Source organism: Scyliorhinus torazame, chromosome 21 (assembly GCF_047496885.1).
Source record: "Scyliorhinus torazame isolate Kashiwa2021f chromosome 21, sScyTor2.1, whole genome shotgun sequence".
NCBI classification, from domain to species: domain Eukaryota; kingdom Metazoa; phylum Chordata; class Chondrichthyes; order Carcharhiniformes; family Scyliorhinidae; genus Scyliorhinus; species Scyliorhinus torazame.
Window position 1 is genome coordinate 81,408,710 of NC_092727.1, and position 17,969 is coordinate 81,426,678.

Genomic DNA, 17,969 nt, shown 5'->3' on the forward strand with positions numbered 1-17,969 from the left:
CATGAGAAGTCTTTGGCAGGTAGGATAAAGGATAACCCTAAAGCTTTCTATAGATGTCAGGAATAAACAAATGACTAGGGTAAGAGTAGGGCCAGTCAAGGACAGTAGCGGGAAGTTGTGCTTGGAGTCCGAGGAGATAGGAGAGGTGTTAAATGAATATTTTTCGTCAGTTTTCACACAGGAAAAAGACAATGTTGTCGAGGAGAATACTGAGATTCAGGCTACTAGACTAGAAGTGCTTGAGGTTCATAAGGAGGAGGTGTTAGCAATTCTGGAAAGTGTGAAAATAGATAAGTCCCCTGGGCCGGATGGGATTTATCCTAGGATTCTCTGGGAAGCTCGGGAGGAAAGTGCTGAGCCTTTGGCTTTGATCTTTAAGTCATCGTCGTCTACAGGGATAGTGCCAGAAGACTGGAGGATAGCAAATGTTGTCCCCTTGTTCATGAAGGGGAGTAGAGACAACCCCGGTAACTAAAAACCAGTGAGCCTTACTTCTGTTGTGGGCAAAATCTTGGAAAGGTTTATAAGAGATAGGATGTATAATCATATGGAAAGGAATAATTTGATTAGGGATAGTCAACACGGTTTTGTGAAAGGTAGGTCGTGCCTCACAAACCTTATTGAGTTCTTTGAGAATGAGAAGGTGACCAAACAGGTGGATGAGGGTAAAGCAGTTGATGTGGTGTATATGGATTTCAGTAAAGCATTTGATAAGGTTCCCCACGGTAAGCCATTGCAGAAAATATGGAGGCATGGGATTCAGGGTCATTTAGCAGTTTGGATCAGAAATTGTCTAGCTGGAAGAAGACAAAGGGTGGTGGTTGATGGGAAATGTTCAGCCTGGAGTCCAGTTACTAGTGGTGTACCACAAGGATCTTTTGTGGGGCCACTGCTGTTTGTCATTTTTATAAATGACCTGGAGGATGGGTGAGTAAATTTGCAGATGACACTAAAGTCGGTTGAGTTGTGGACAGTGTGGAGGGATGTTACAAGTTACAGAGGGACATAGATAAGCTGCATAGATATGCTGACAAAGAGGTGGCAAATGGAGTTTAATGCAGAAAAGTGTGAGGTGATTCATTTTGGAAGGAATAACAGGAAGGCAGAGTACTGGGCTAATGGTAAGATTCTTGGTAGAGTGGATGAGCAGAGAGATTTCGGTGTCCATGAACATGATCCCAGAAAGTTGTCACCCAGGCTGAGAGGGTTGTTCAGAAGGCGTACGGTGTGTTAGCTTTTATTGGAAGAGGGATTGTGTTTCGGAGCCATGAGGTCATGTTGCAGCTGTACAAAACTCTGGTGCGGCTGCATTTGGAGTATTGCGTGCAATTCTGGTCGCCGCATTATAGGAAGGATGTGGAAGCATTGGAAAGGGTGCAGAGGCGATTTACCAGAATGTTGCCTGGAATGGAGGGAAGATCTTATGAGGGAAGGCTGAGGGACTTGAGGCTGTTTTCATGAGAGAGAAGAAAGTTAAGAGGTGACTTAATTGAGGCATACAAGATGATAAGAGGATTGGATAGGGTGGACAGTGAGAGCCTTTTTCCTCAGATGGTGATGTCTAGCACGAGGGGACATAGCTTTAAATTGAGGGGAGATAGATATAGGACAGATGTCAGAGGTAGGTTCTTTACTCAGAAAGTAGTAAGGGCGTGGAATGCCCTGCCTGCAACAGTAGTGGACTCGCCAACACTAAGGGCATTCAAATGGTCATTGGATAGACATATGGACGATAAGGGAATAGTGTAGACGGGCTTTAGAGTGGTTTCACAGGTCGGCGCAACATCGAGGGCCGAAGGGCCTGTACTGCGCTGTAATGTTCTATGTTCTATGGGTCGCAGATGGCACCCCTGTACCTGATCCTGGGCCGTACATGGCGCTTGTACCCAGTCCTGGGTCATATATAGTGCCTGCATCCGATCCTGAGTCGCCAACGTTGCTTGTACCTGATCCTGGGTCACAAACGGAACCTGTATCCGATTCTGAGTTGCACATGGTGCCTGTACCTGATCCTGGGTCGCATAATGCACCTGTACCCGGTCCTGGCTCACACATGGCACCTGTGACCAACCTGGGCTGCACACGCCACCTGTACCCGATCCCGGGTCACATAATGCACCTATGCCCGATCCCGGGGCGCACACGGCACCTGTCCCCGATCCCGGGTCACGTAATGCACACGTGTCCGATCCCGGGGCACACACGGCCCCTGTACCCGATTCCGGGGCACACACGGCACCTGTACCCGATTCCGGGTCGCACACGGCACCTGTACCCGATTCTGGGTCGCAGGCGGCACCCCTGTACCTGATCCTGGGCCATACATGGCGCTTGTACCCAGTCCTGGGTCATATATAGTGCCTATATCCGATCCTGAGTCGCCAACGTTGCTTGTACCTGATCCTGGGTCACAAACGGAACCTGTATCCGATTCTGAGTTGCACATGGTGCCTGTACCTGATCCTGGGTCGCATAATGCACCTGTACCCGGTCCTGGCTCACACATGGCACCTGGCCTGCACACGCCACCTGTACCCGATCCCGGGTCACATAATGCACCAGTACCCGATCCCGGGTCACGTAATGCACACGTGTCCGATCCCGGGGCACACACGGCCCCTGTACCCGATTCCGGGGCACACACGGCACCTGTACCTGATTCCGGGTCGCACACGGCACCTGTACCCGATTCCGGGTCACACACGGCACCTATACCCGATCCCGGGTCACACACGGCACCTGTACCCGATCCCCAGCCGCACACGGCACCTGTACCCGATCCCCAGTCGCACACGGCACCTGTACCCGATCCCCAGTCGCAGACTGCGCCCGTACCTGATCCTGGGTCACATACGGCACCTGTACCCGATTCCGGGTCACACACTGCACCTGTACCCGATCCCCAGTCGCACACGGCACCTGTACCCGATTCCGGGTCACACACGGCACCTGTACCCGATCCCCAGTCGCACACGGCACCTGTACCCAATCCCTGGTCACACATGGCACCTGTACCCGATTCCGGGTCACACACATCACCTGTACCCGATCCCTAGTCACACACGGCACCTGTACCCGATTCTGGGACGCACACGGCACCTGGACCCGATCCCCAGTCGCGCACGGCACCTGTACCCGATCCCCAGTCGCACACGGCACCTGTACCCGATCCCCAGTCGCACACGGCACCTGTACCCGATTCTGGGTCGCACACGGCACCTGGACCCGATCCCCAGCCGCACACGGCACCTGTACCCAATCCCCAGTCGCACACGGCACCTGTACCCGATCCCCAGTCGCACACGGCACCTGTACCTGATTCCGGGTCACAGGCGGCACCTATACCCAATCCCCAGTCGCACACGACACCTGTACCCGATTCCGGGTCACATACGGCCCCTGTACCCGATCCCCAGTCGCACACGGCACCTGTACCCGATTCCGGGTCACAGACGGCACCTGTACACAATCCCCAGTTGCACACGACACCTGTACCCGATCCCCAGTCGCACACGGCACCTGTACCTGATTCCGGGTCACAGACGGCAACTGTGCCCAATCCCCAGTCGCACACGGCACCTGTACCCAATCCACAGTCGCACACGACACCTGTACCCGATTCCGGGTCACATACGGCACCTGTACCCGATCCCCAGTCGCACACGGCACCTGTACCCGATTCCGGGTCACAGACGGCAACTGTGCCCAATTCCCAGTCGCACAGGACACCTGTACCTGATCCCGGGTCACACACGGCACCTGTGCCCGATCCCCAGTCGCACACGGCACCTGGACCCGTTTCTGGGTCGCACACGGCACCTGGGCCCGATCCCCAGTCGCACACGGCACCTGTACCCGATCCCCAGTCGCACACGGCACCTGTACCCGATCCCCAGTCGCACACGGCACCTTGACCCGATTCCCAGTCGCACACGGCACCTGTACCCAATCCCCAGTCGCACACGACACCTGTGCCCGATTCCGGGTCACATACGGCACCTTTACCCGATCCCCAGTCGCACACGGCACCTGTACTCAATTCCGGGTCACAGACGGCACCTGTACCCAATCCCCAGTCGCACACGACACCTGTACCCGATCCCCAGACGCACACGGCACCTGTACCCGATTCCGGGTCACAGACGGCACCTGTACCCAATCCCCAGTCGCACACGACACCTGTACCCGATTCAGGGTCACATACGGCACCTGTACCCAATCCCCAGTCGCACACGGCACCTGTACTCGATTCTGGGTCACAGACGGCACCTGTACCCAATTCCCAGTCGCACACAACACCAGTACCTGATCCCGGGTCACACACGGCACCTGTGCCCGATCCCCAGTCGCACACAGCACCTGTACCCGATTATGGGTTGCACACGGCACCTGGACCCGATCCCCAGCCGCACACGGCACCTGTACCCAATCCCCAGTCGCACACGACACCTGTGCCCGATTCCGGGTCACATACGGCACCTGTACCTGATCCCCAGTCGCACACGGCACCTGTACCCGATTCCGGGTCACAGACGGCACCTGTACCCAATCCCCAGTCGCACACGACACCTGTACCCGATCCCCAGACGCACACGGCACCTGTACCCGATTCCGGGTCACAGTCGGCACCTGTACCCAATCCCCAGTCGCACACGACACCTGTACCCGATTCCGGGTCACATACGGCATCTGTACCCGATCCCCAGTCGCACACGGCACCTGTACCCGATTCCGGGTCACAGACGGCACCTGTACCCAATCCCCAGTCGCACACGACACCTGTACCTGATCCCGGGTCACACACGGCACCTGTACCCGATCCCCAGTCGCACACGGCACCTGTACCCGATTCCGGGTCACATACGGCATCTGTACCCGATCCCCAGTCGCACACGGCACCTGTACCCGATTCCGGGTCACAGACGGCACCTGTACCCAATCCCCAGTCGCACACGACACCTGTACCTGATCCCGGGTCACACACGGCACCTGTACCCGATCCCCAGTCGCACACGGCACCTGTACCCGATTCCGGGTCACAAACTGCACCTGTACCCGATTCCGGGTCACATACGGCACCTGTACCCAATCCCCAGTCGCACTAGACACCTGTACCTGATCGCGGGTCACACACTGCACCTGTACCTGATCCCGGGTCACACACGGCACCTGTACCCGATCCCCAGTCGCACACGGCACCTGTACCCAATCCACGGTCGCACACGGCACCTGTACCTGTTCCCGGGTCACACACGGCACCTGTACCCGATCCCCAGTTGCACACGGCACCTGTACCCGATTCCGGGTCACACACGGCACCTGTACCCGATCCCCAGTCGCACACTGCACCTGTACCTGATCCCGGGTCACACACGGCACCTGTACCCGATTCTGGGTCACAGACTGCAACTGTGCCCGATCCCCAGTTGCACACGACACCTGTACCCGATTCCGGGTCACACACGGCACCTGTACCCGATTCCGGGTCACACATGGCACCTGTACCCGTTCCCCAGTCGCACACGGCTCCTGTACCCAATCCCAGGTCGCACATGGCGCATGTACCCGATTCCGGGACACACACGGCACCTGTACCCGATCCCCAGTCGCACACGGCACCTGCACACAATCCCCAGTCACACACGGCACCTGTACCCGATTCCGGGTCACACACGGCACCTGTACCCAATCCCCAGTCGCACACGGCACCTGTACCCGATCCCCAGTCGCACATGGCACCTGTACCCGATTCCGGGTCACACACGGCACCTGTACCCGATCCCCAGTCGCACACGGCACCTGTACCCGATTCCGGGTCACACACTGCACCTGTGCCCGACCCCCAGTCGCACACAGCACCTGTACCCGATCCCCAGTCGCACACGGCACCTGTACCCGATCCCGGGTCACACACGGCACCTGTACCCGATCCCCAGTCGCTCACTGCACCTGTACCCGATTCCGGGTCACACAGGGCACCTGTGCCCAATCCCCAGTCGCACACGGCACCTGTACCCGATTCCGGCTCAAACACGGCACCTGTGCCCAATCCCCAGTCACACACGGCACCTGTACCCGATCCCCAGTCGCACACTGCACCTGTACCCGATTCCGGGTCACACACTGCACCTGTACCCGATCCCCAGTCGCACACGGCACCTGTACCTGATCCCGGGTCACACACGACACCTGTACCCGATCCCCAGTCGCACACGGCAGCTGTACCCGATCCCGGGTCACACACTGCACCTGTACCTGATCCCGGGTCACACACTGCACCTGTACCCGATCCCGGGTCACACACGTACCTGTACCCGATCCCCAGTCGCACACGGCACCTGTACCCAAATCCCGGTCGCACACGGCACCTGTACACGATTCCAGGTCACACACGGCACCAGTACCCGATCCCCAGTCGCACACGGCACCTGTACCCGATCCCGGGTCACACACGGCACCTGTACCCGATCCCCAGCAGCACACGGCACCTGTACCCAATCCCCAGTCGCACATGGCACCTGTACCCAATTCCGGGTCACACACGGCACCTGTACACGATCCCCAGTCGCACACGGCACCTGTACCCGATTCCGGGTCACAGACGGCACCTGTACCCAATCCCCAGTCGCACACGACACCTGTACCCGATTGCGGGCCACAGACGGCACCTGTACCCGATTCCGGGTCACATACGGCACCTGTACCCAATCCCCAGTCGCACACGGCACCTGTACCCGCTTCCGGGTCACAGACGCCACCTGTACCCAATTCCCAGTCGCACACGACACCTGTACCTGACCCCGGGTCACACACGGCACCTGTGCCCGATTCCCAGTCGCACACGGCACCTGTACCCGATTCGGGTTGCACACGGCACCTGGACCCGATCCCCAGCCGCACACGGCACCTGTACCTGATCCCGGATCACACACGGCACCTGTACCCGATCCACAGGCGCACACGGCACCAGTACCCAATCCCGGGTCACACACGGCACCTGTACCCGATCCGCAGTCTCACACGGCACCTGTACCCGGTTCCGGCTCACACACGGCACCTGTGCCCAATCCCCAGTCGCACAAGGCACCTGTACCCGATCCCCAGTCGCACACGGCACCTGTACCTGATCCCGGGTCACACACGGCACCTGTACCCGATTCCGGGTCACACACGGCACCTGTACCCGATCCCCAGTCGCACACTGCACCTGTACCTGATCGCGGGTCACACACTGCACCTGTACCTGATCCCGGGTCACACACGGCACCTGTACCCGATCCCCAGTCGCACACGGCACCTGTACCCAATCCACGGTCGCACACGGCACCTGTACCTGTTCCCGGGTCACACACGGCACCTGTACCCGATCCCCAGTTGCCCACGGCACCTGTACCCGATTCCGGGTCACACACGGCACCTGTACCCGATCCCCAGTCGCACACTGCACCTGTACCTGATCCCGGGTCACACACGGCACCTGTACCCGATTCTGGGTCACAGACTGCAACTGTACCCGATCCCCAGTTGCACACGACACCTGTACCCGATTCCGGGTCACACACGGCACCTGTACCCGATTCCGGGTCACACATGGCACCTGTACCCGATCCCCAGTCGCACACGGCACCTGTACCCAAACCCCGGTCGCACATGGCGCATGTACCCGATTCCGGGACACACACGGCACCTGTACCCGATCCCCAGTCGCACACGGCACCTGCACACAATCCCCAGTCACACACGGCACCTGTACCTGATCCCGGGTCACACACGGCACCTGTACCCGATCCACAGGCGCACACGGCACCAGTACCCAATCCCGGGTCACACACGGCACCTGTACCCGATCCCCAGTCTCACACGGCACCTGTACCCGGTTCCGGCTCACACACGGCACCTGTGCCCAATCCCCAGTCGCACAAGGCACCTGTACCCGATCCCCAGTCGCACACGGCACCTGTACCTGATCCCGGGTCACACACGGCACCTGTACCCGATTCCGGGTCACACACGGCACCTGTACCCGATCCCCAGTCGCACACTGCACCTGTACCTGATCGCGGGTCACACACTGCACCTGTATCTGATCCCGGGTCACACACGGCACCTGTACCCGATCCCCAGTCGCACACGGCACCTGTACCCAATCCACGGTCGCACACGGCACCTGTACCTGTTCCCGGGTCACACACGGCACCTGTACCCGATCCCCAGTTGCACACGGCACCTGTACCCGATTCCGGGTCACACACGGCACCTGTACCCGATCCCCAGTCGCACACTGCACCTGTACCTGATCCCGGGTCACACACGGCACCTGTACCCGATTCTGGGTCACAGACTGCAACTGTACCCGATCCCCAGTTGCACACGACACCTGTACCCGATTCCGGGTCACACACGGCACCTGTACCCGATTCCGGGTCACACATGGCACCTGTACCCGATCCCCAGTCGCACACGGCACCTGTACCCAAACCCCGGTCGCACATGGCGCATGTACCCGATTCCGGGACACACACGGCACCTGTACCCGATCCCCAGTCGCACACGGCACCTGCACACAATCCCCAGTCACACACGGCACCTGTACCCGATTCCGGGTCACACACGGCACCTGGACCCAATCCCCAGTCGCACACGGCACCTATACCCGATTCCAGGTCACACACGGCACCTGTACCCAATCCCCAGTCGCACACGGCACCTGTACCCGATTCCGAGTCGCACATGGCACCTGCACCCGATTCCGGGTCACACACGGCACCTGTACCCGACCCCCAGTCGCACACGGCACCTGTACCCGATCCCCAGTCGGACACGGCGCCTGTACCCGATTCCGGGTCACAGACGGCACCTGTACCCAATCCCGAGTCGCACACGACACCTGTACCTGATCCCGGGTCACACACGGCACCTGTACCCGATCCCCAGTCGCACACGGCACCTGTACCCGATTCCGGGTCACAGACTGCACCTGTACCCGATTCCGGGTCACATACGGCACCTGTACCCAATCCCCAGTCGCACACGACACCTGTACCTGATCGCGGGTCACACACTGCACCTGTACCTGATCCCGGGTCACACACGGCACCTGTACCCGATCCCCAGTCGCACACGGCACCTGTACCCAATCCACGGTCGCACACGGCACCTGTACCTGTTCCCGGGTCACACACGGCACCTGTACCCGATCCCCAGTTGCACACGGCACCTGTACCCGATTCCGGGTCACACACGGCACCTGTACCCGATCCCCAGTCGCACACTGCACCTGTACCTGATCCCGGGTCACACACGGCACCTGTACCCGATTCTGGGTCACAGACTGCAACTGTACCCGATCCCCAGTTGCACACGACACCTGTACCCGATTCGGGGTCACACACGGCACCTGTACCCGATTCCGGGTCACACATGGCACCTGTACCCGATCCCCAGTCGCACACGGCACCTGTACCCAAACCCCGGTCGCACGTGGCGCATGTACCCGATTCCGGGACACACACGGCACCTGTACCCGATCCCCAGTCGCACACGGCACCTGCACACAATCCCCAGTCACACACGGCACCTGTACCCGATTCCGGGTCACACACGGCACCTGGACCCAATCCCCAGTCGCACACGGCACCTATACCCGATTCCAGGTCACACACGGCACCTGTACCCAATCCCCAGTCGCACACGGCACCTGTACCCGATCCCGAGTCGCACATGGCACCTGCACCCGATTCCGGGTCACACACGGCACCTGTACCCGACCCCCAGTCGCACACGGCACCTGTACCCGATCCCCAGTCGCACACGGCACCTGTACCCGATTCCGGGTCACACACTGCACCTGTGCCCGACCCCCAGTCGCACACGGCACCTGTACCCGATCCCCAGTCGCACACGGCACCTGTACCCGATCCCGGGTCACACACGGCACCTGTACCCGATCCCCAGTCGCACACTGCACCTGTACCCGATTCCGGGTCACACACGGCACCTGTGCCCAATCCCCAGTCGCACACGCCACCTGTACCCGATTCCGGCTCACACACGGCACCTGTGCCCAATCCCCAGTCACACACGGCACCTGTACCCGATCCCCAGTCGCACACTGCACCTGTACCCGATTCCGGGTCACACACTGCACCTGTACCCGAACTCCAGTCGCACACGGCACCTGTACCTGATCCCGGGTCACACACGACACCTGTACCCGATCCCCAGTCGCACACGGCAGCTGTACCCGATCCCGGGTCACACACTGCACCTGTACCTGATCCTGGGTCACACACTGCACCTGTACCTGATCCCGGGTCACACACGTACCTGTACCCGATCCCCAGTCGCACACGGCACCTGTACCCAATCCCCGGTCGCACACGGCACCTGTACCCGATTCCGGGTCACACACGGCACCAGTACCCGATCCCCAGTCGCACACGGCACCTGTACCCGATCCCGGGTCACACACAGCACCTGTACCCGATCCCCAGTAGCACACGGCACCTGTACCCAATCCCCAGTCGCACATGGCACCTGTACCCAATTCCGGGTCACACACGGCACCTGTACACGATCCCCAGTCGCACACGGCACCTGTACCCGATTCCGGGTCACAGACGGCACCTGTACCCAATCCCCAGTCGCACACGACACCTGTACCCGATTGCGGGCCACAGACGGCACCTGTACCCGATTCCGGGTCACATACGGCACCTGTACCCAATCCCCAGTCGCACACGGCACCTGTACCTGATCCCGGGTCACACACGACACCTGTACCCGATCCAGAGTCGCACACGGCACCTGTACCCGATTCTGGGTCACACACGGCACCTGTACCCGATCCCCAGTCGCACACGGCACCTGTACCTGATCCCGGGTCACACACGGCACCTGTACCCGATCCCCAGTCGCACACGGCACCAGTACCCAATCCCGGGTCACACACGACACCTGTACCCGATCCACAGTCTCACACGGCACCTGTACCCGGTTCCGGCTCACACACGGCACCTGTGCCCAATCCCCAGTCGCACAAGGCACCTGTACCCGATCCCCAGTCGCACACGGCACCTGTACCTGATCCCGGGTCACACACGGCACCTGTACACGATTCCGGGTCACACACGGCACCTGTACCCGATCCCCAGTCGCCTACTTCACCTGTATCTGATCCCGGGTCACACACTGCACCTGTACCTGATCCCGTGTCACACACGGCACCTGTACCCAATCCCCAGTCGCACACGGCACCTGTACCCAATCCCCGGTTGCACACGGCACCTGTACGTGATCCCGGGTCACACACGGCACCTGTACCCGATCCCCAGTTGCACACAGCACCTGTACCCGATCCCGGGTCACACACGGCACCTGTACCCGATCCCCAGTTGCACACGGCACCTGTACCCGATTCCGGGTCACACACGGCACCTGTACCCGATCCCCAGTCGCACACTGCACCTGTACCTGATCCCGGGTCACACATGGCACCTGTACCCGATTCCGGGTCACAGACTGCAACTGTACCCGATCCCCAGTTGCACACGGCACCTGGACCCAATCCCCAGTCGCACACGGCACCTATACCCGATTCCGGGTCACACACGGCACCTGTACCCAATCCACAGTCGCACACGGCATCTGTACCCAATCCCCAGTCGCACACGGCACCTGTACCCGATCCCCAGTCGCACATGGCACCTGTACCCGATTCCGGGTCACACACGGCACCTGTACCCGACCCCTAGTCGCACACAGCACCTGTACCCGATCCCCAGTCGCACACGGCACCTGTACCCGATTCCGGGTCACACACTGCACCTGTACCCGACCCCCAGTCGCACACGGCACCTGTACCCGATCCCCAGTCGCACACGGCACCTGTACCCGATCCCGGGTCACACACGGCACCTGTACCCGATCCCCAGTCGCACACTGCACCTGTACCCGATTCCGGGTCACAGACGGCACCTGTGCCCAATCCCCAGTCGCACACGGCACCTGTACCCGATTCCGGCTCACACACGGCACCTGTGCCCAATCCCCAGTCACACACGGCACGTGTACCCGATCCCCAGTCGCACACTGCACCTGTACCCGATTCCGGGTCACACACTGCACCTGTACCTGATCCCGGGTCACACACTGCACCTGTACCCGATCCCCAGTCGCACACGGCACCTGTACCTGATTCCGGGTCACACACGACACCTGTACCCGATCCCCAGTCGCACACGGCAGCTGTACCCGATCCCGGGTCACACACTGCACCTGTACCTGATCCCGGGTCACACACTGCACCTGTACCTGATCCTGGGTCACACACGGCACCTGTACCCGATCCCCAGTTGCACACGGCACCTGTACCCAAGCCCCGGTCGCACACGGCACCTGTACCCGATTCCGGGTCACACACGGCACCAGTACCCGATCCCCAGTCGCACACGGCACCTGTACCCGATCCCGGGCCACACCCTGCACCTGTACACGATCCCCAGTCGCACACGGCACCTGTACCCGATTCCGGGTCACACACGGCACCTGTACCCGATCCCCAGTAGCACACGGCACCTGTACCCAATCCCCAGTCGCACATGGCACCTGTACCCAATTCCGGGTCACACACGGCACCTGTACCCGATCCCCAGTCGCACACGGCACCTGTACCCCATTCCGGGTCACAGACGGCACCTGTACCCAATCCCCAGTCGCACACGACACCTGTACCCGATTGCGGGCCACAGACGGCACCTGTACCCGATTCCGGGTCACACACTGCACCTGTACCTGATCCCGGGTCACACACTGCACCTGTACCCGATCCCCAGTCGCACACGGCACCTGTACCTGATCCCGGGTCACACACGCCACCTGTACCCGATCCCGAGTCGCACACGGCACCTGTACCCGATTCTGGGTCACACACTGCACCTGTACCCGATCCCCAGTCGCACACGGCACCTGTACCTGATCCCGGGTCACACACGGCACCTGTACCCGATCCCCAGTCGCACACGGCACCTGTACCCGATTCCGGGTCACAGACTGCACCTGTACCCGATTCCGGGTCACATACGGCACCTGTACCCAATCCCCAGTCGCACACGACACCTGTACCTGATCGCGGGTCACACACTGCACCTGTACCTGATCCCGGGTCACACACGGCACCTGTACCCGATCCCCAGTCGCACACGGCACCTGTACCCAATCCACGGTCGCACACGGCACCTGTACCTGTTCCCGGGTCACACACGGCACCTGTACCCGATCCCCAGTTGCACACGGCACCTGTACCCGATTCCGGGTCACACACGGCACCTGTACCCGATCCCCAGTCGCACACTGCACCTGTACCTGATCCCGGGTCACACACGGCACCTGTACCCGATTCTGGGTCACAGACTGCAACTGTACCCGATCCCCAGTTGCACACGACACCTGTACCCGATTCCGGGTCACACACGGCACCTGTACCCGATTCCGGGTCACACATGGCACCTGTACCCGATCCACAGGCGCACACGGCAACAGTACCCAATCCCGGGTCACACACGGCACCTGTACCCGATCCCCAGTCTCACACGGCACCTGTACCCGGTTCCGGCTCACACACGGCACCTGTGCCCAATCCCCAGTCGCACAAGGCACCTGTACCCGATCCCCAGTCGCACACGGCACCTGTACCTGATCCCGGGTCACACACGGCACCTGTACCCGATTCCGGGTCACACACGGCACCTGTACCCGATCCCCAGTCGCACACTGCACCTGTACCTGATCGCGGGTCACACACTGCACCTGTACCTGATCCCGGGTCACACACGGCACCTGTACCCGATCCCCAGTCGCACACGGCACCTGTACCCAATCCACGGTCGCACACGGCACCTGTACCTGTTCCCGGGTCACACACGGCACCTGTACCCGATCCCCAGTTGCACACGGCACCTGTACCCGATTCCGGATCACACACGGCACCTGTACCCGATCCCCAGTCGCACACTGCACCTGTACCTGATCCCGGGTCACACACGGCACCTGTACCCGATTCTGGGTCACAGACTGCAACTGTACCCGATCCCCAGTTGCACACGACACCTGTACCCGATTCCGGGTCACACACGGCACCTGTACCCGATTCCGGGTCACACATGGCACCTGTACCCGATCCCCAGTCGCACACGGCACCTGTACCCAAACCCCGGTCGCACGTGGCGCATGTACCCGATTCCGGGACACACACGGCACCTGTACCCGATCCCCAGTCGCACACGGCACCTGCACACAATCCCCAGTCACACACGGCACCTGTACCCGATTCCGGGTCACACACGGCACCTGGACCCAATCCCCAGTCGCACACGGCACCTATACCCGATTCCAGGTCACACACGGCACCTGTACCCAATCCCCAGTCGCACACGGCACCTGTACCCGATCCCGAGTCGCACATGGCACCTGCACCCGATTCCGGGTCACACACGGCACCTGTACCCGACCCCCAGTCGCACACGGCACCTGTACCCGATCCCCAGTCGCACACGGCACCTGTACCCGATTCAGGGTCACACACTGCACCTGTGCCCGACCCCCAGTCGCACACGGCACCTGTACCCGATCCCCAGTCGCACACGGCACCTGTACCCGATCCCGGGTCACACACGGCACCTGTACCCGATCCCCAGTCGCACACTGCACCTGTACCCGATTCCGGGTCACACACGGCACCTGTGCCCAATCCCCAGTCGCACACGGCACCTGTACCCGATTCCGGCTCACACACGGCACCTGTGCCCAATCCCCAGTCACACACGGCACCTGTACCCGATCCCCAGTCGCACACTGCACCTGTACCCGATTCCGGGTCACACACTGCACCTGTACCCGAACTCCAGTCGCACACGGCACCTGTACCTGATCCCGGGTCACACACGACACCTGTACCCGATCCCCAGTCGCACACGGCAGCTGTACCCGATCCCGGGTCACACACTGCACCTGTACCTGATCCTGGGTCACACACTGCACCTGTACCTGATCCCGGGTCACACACGTACCTGTACCCGATCCCCAGTCGCACACGGCACCTGTACCCAATCCCCGGTCGCACACGGCACCTGTACCCGATTCCGGGTCACACACGGCACCAGTACCCGATCCCCAGTCGCACACGGCACCTGTACCCGATCCCGGGTCACACACAGCACCTGTACCCGATCCCCAGTAGCACACGGCACCTGTACCCAATCCCCAGTCGCACATGGCACCTGTACCCAATTCCGGGTCACACACGGCACCTGTACACGATCCCCAGTCGCACACGGCACCTGTACCCGATTCCGGGTCACAGACGGCACCTGTACCCAATCCCCAGTCGCACACGACACCTGTACCCGATTGCGGGCCACAGACGGCACCTGTACCCGATTCCGAGTCACATACGGCACCTGTACCCAATCCCCAGTCGCACACGGCACCTGTACCTGATCCCGGGTCACACACGACACCTGTACCCGATCCCGAGTCGCACACGGCACCTGTACCCGATTCTGGGTCACACACGGCACCTGTACCCGATCCCCAGTCGCACACGGCACCTGTACCTGATCCCGGGTCACACACGGCACCTGTACCCGATCCCCAGTCGCACACGGCACCAGTACCCAATCCCGGGTCACACACGACACCTGTACCCGATCCACAGTCTCACACGGCACCTGTACCCGGTTCCGGCTCACACACGGCACCTGTGCCCAATCCCCAGTCGCACAAGGCACCTGTACCCGATCCCCAGTCGCACACGGCACCTGTACCTGATCCCGGGTCACACACGGCACCTGTACACGATTCCGGGTCACACACGGCACCTGTACCCGATCCCCAGTCGCCCACTTCACCTGTATCTGATCCCGGGTCACACACTGCACCTGTACCTGATCCCGTGTCACACACGGCACCTGTACCCAATCCCCAGTCGCACACGGCACCTGTACCCAATCCCCGGTTGCACACGGCACCTGTACGTGATCCCGGGTCACACACGGCACCTGTACCCAATCCCCAGTTGCACACAGCACCTGTACCCGATCCCGGGTCACACACGGCACCTGTACCCGATCCCCAGTTGCACACGGCACCTGTACCCGATTCCGGGTCACACACGGCACCTGTACCCGATCCCCAGTCGCACACTGCACCTGTACCTGATCCCGGGTCACACATGGCACCTGTACCCGATTCCGGGTCACAGACTGCAACTGTACCCGATCCCCAGTTGCACACGGCACCTGGACCCAATCCCCAGTCGCACACGGCACCTATACCCGATTCCGGGTCACACACGGCACCTGTACCCAATCCACAGTCGCACACGGCACCTGTACCCAATCCCCAGTCGCACACGGCACCTGTACCCGATCCCCAGTCGCACATGGCACCTGTACCCGATTCCGGGTCACACACGGCACCTGTACCCGACCCCAAGTCGCACACAGCACCTGTACCCGATCCCCAGTCGCACACGGCACCTGTACCCGATTCCCGGTCACACACTGCACCTGTACCCGACCCCCAGTCGCACACGGCACCTGTACCCGATCCCCAGTCGCACACGGCACCTGTACCCGATCCCGGGTCACACACGGCACCTGTACCCGATCCCCAGTCGCACACTGCACCTGTACCCGATTCCGGGTCACAGACGGCACCTGTGCCCAATCCCCAGTCGCACACGGCACCTGTACCCGATTCCGGCTCACACACGGCACCTGTGCCCAATCCCCAGTCACACACGGCACCTGTACCCGATCCCCAGTCGCACACTGCACCTGTACCCGATTCCGGGTCACACACTGCACCTGTACCTGATCCCAGGTCACACACTGCACCTGTACCCGATCCCCAGTCGCACACGGCACCTGTACCTGATCCCGGGTCACACACGACACCTGTACCCGATCCCCAGTCGCACACGGCAGCTGTACCCGATCCCGGGTCACACACTGCACCTGTACCTGATCCCGGCTCACACACTGCACCTGTACCTGATCCTGGGTCACACACGGCACCTGTACCCGATCCCCAGTTGCACACGGCACCTGTACCCAATCCCCGGTCGCACACGGCACCTGTACCCGATTCCGGGTCACACACGGCACCAGTACCAGATCCCCAGTCGCACACGGCACCTGTACCCGATCCCGGGCCACACACTGCACCTGTACACGATCCCCAGTCGCACACGGCACCTGTACCCGATTCCGGGTCACACACGGCACCTGTACCCGATCCCCAGTAGCACACGGCACCTGTACCCAATCCCCAGTCGCACATGGCACCTGTACCCAATTCCGGGTCACACACGGCACCTGTACCCGATCCCCAGTCGCACACGGCACCTGTACCCCATTCCGGGTCACAGACGGCACCTGTACCCAATCCCCAGTCGCACACGACACCTGTACCCGATTGCGGGCCACAGACGGCACCTGTACCCGATTCCGGGTCACACACTGCACCTGTACCTGATCCCGGGTCACACACTGCACCTGTACCCGATCCCCAGTCGCACACGGCACCTGTACCTGATCCCGGGTCACACACGCCACCTGTACCCGATCCCGAGTCGCACACGGCACCTGTACCCGATTCTGGGTCACACACTGCACCTGTACCCGATCCCCAGTCGCACACGGCACCTGTACCTGATCCCGGGTCACACACGGCACCTGTACCCGATCCCCAGTCGCACACGGCACCAGTACCCAATCCCGGGTCACACACGACACCTGTACCCGATCCACAGTCTCATACGGCACCTGTACCCGGTTCCGGCTCACACACGGCACCTGTGCCCAATCCCCAGTCGCACACGGCACCTGTACCTGATCCCGGGTCACACACGGCACCTGTACCCGATTCCGGGTCACACACGGCACCTGTACCCGATCCCCAGTCGCACA